This window comes from Stylophora pistillata, chromosome 13 (assembly GCF_964205215.1).
Source record: "Stylophora pistillata chromosome 13, jaStyPist1.2, whole genome shotgun sequence".
NCBI lineage: Eukaryota > Metazoa > Cnidaria > Anthozoa > Scleractinia > Pocilloporidae > Stylophora > Stylophora pistillata.
The window spans coordinates 17,604,115-17,605,787 of record NC_142531.1 but is presented as its reverse complement, the minus strand read 5'-3'; the positions used below and the strand labels follow the sequence as shown (position 1 = coordinate 17,605,787).

Genomic DNA, 1,673 nt, shown 5'->3' with positions numbered 1-1,673 from the left:
AGACTCTCAACACCTTGTTTAACGACTGCCTTGAAAGGCACCCACCCCTCAGAAGGTGCCGTGTGACACGTCCTCCCGCCCCGTGGATGGATAACGAAACCCTACTTAACCTCCAGTCACAAAGAGACAAACTGAGGCGAGAAGCGCATCAGTCAAATTCAGAATCTCCTTGGTCTGCTTTCCGGGAAGTACGAAATAAAATAAAGAGCGCTATACGTAAAGCTCGTAAAGCTTTCATGGAAAAGGCTTTGCTGTCCAACAAATCTAAGGAAGTCTGGCGCATGGTTCACCGCGTACTCCACCCCTGTGGAAAGCCTTTAAGGTTCGACCCAGACAAGCTTAATCTTCATTTTGTTACGACCGCAAGGAGAACGCTTGACGTTGAATCGACCAACCAAGATGAACTTTTCCAGTTCATCCGCGGTCTTACGGATAAAGAGGGCGCCTTCCACCTGGAAAGAGTTACACAAAGAGAAGTCCTGCGAACCCTTAAACAACTGCGCAGTGACTGTTCGACTGGACCCGACCAATTGCCTGCCCGGTTTGTAAAGCTGGCTGCTGGATGCTTGGCCGGCCCACTCACAACTATCATCAATAACTGTATTTCAAAGTTGTACTTCCCGCATGCCTGGAAACTCGCGCGTATCAGCCCCATTCCAAAGGTTGACACACCTGTCTCGGAAGATCACTTGCGTCCAGTGTCGATTCTTCTCGTACTTTCTAAGGTATTTGAGAAGCTTGTTGCTTCGCAAATGACTAATTTCTGCACTAGAGAATCTCTCCTTAGAGACCATCTCGAGCTTTCGTAAGGGGCACTCGACCTGTACGGTACTCTTAGGTATAAGGGACGACCTAGTGAGTGCCATGAAAAGGAAAGAGGTAACTCTTATGGTACGAGCAGACTTTTCGAAAGCATTTGATACCGTTTGTTTTAAAACGGCGATAACCAAGTTGCATCACCTCGGTTTTTCAAAGTATGTCCTCGAATGGCTGGCTAATTACCTATGCGGCAGGAGACATTAAGTTCAAATTGATGATCGCAAACCGTCACCTGTGCTCTCCGAATTTGGAATCCCCCAAGGCTCAATCCTTGGAACGATGTTGTTCAATTTCTACGTCGCGGATCTTCAAGATATTCTTCCACCTACAGTCAAAGTTTCCAGTATGCCGACGATACAACATTATACACTAGCTGTTCTACACCGCAGATCGCATCTCAAGTGGAAAGCATGAATGCAACCCTGGCAGGCCTCGGCGCCTGGTCAAATGATTCAAACTTGGCCCTGCATTCTAAGAAAACCAAGGCCATTCTTATCTCAACTCCACATATGGCTCATGTTCACTCTCTCGGAAATCTGGAGTTGGGATTAGAAATCTCCGGTAAACCACTGGAACGTATAAATGTTACAAAACCCCTGGTAGTACACATTGACTCAAATCTTAAATTGGAATTTCATACCAATTTTATTCTTAAATCTTGTTATGCGACTCTGAGAACCTTAAGAAAAATAAGGAACTTTACTAATTTTAAATTACGGAAACATTTGGTAGAAACATTAATTCTGTCTAAAATAAGCTACTGTGACATCGTTTTTTATCCACTACCAAAGTTCCTCTCAGCTAGACTACAAAGGCTCCAGTTCGCTATGGCTAGTTTCATCACTTGTAAATAT

At 44.8% G+C, this 1,673-nt stretch overlaps 1 pseudogene; it reads left to right on the top strand.

Moving 5' to 3' along the window:
* The first annotated feature begins 1,098 nt into the window (after positions 1 to 1,098).
* LOC148717929 (uncharacterized) overlaps positions 1,099 to 1,673 on the top strand; it is a 1,107-nt pseudogene continuing 532 nt past the window's right edge.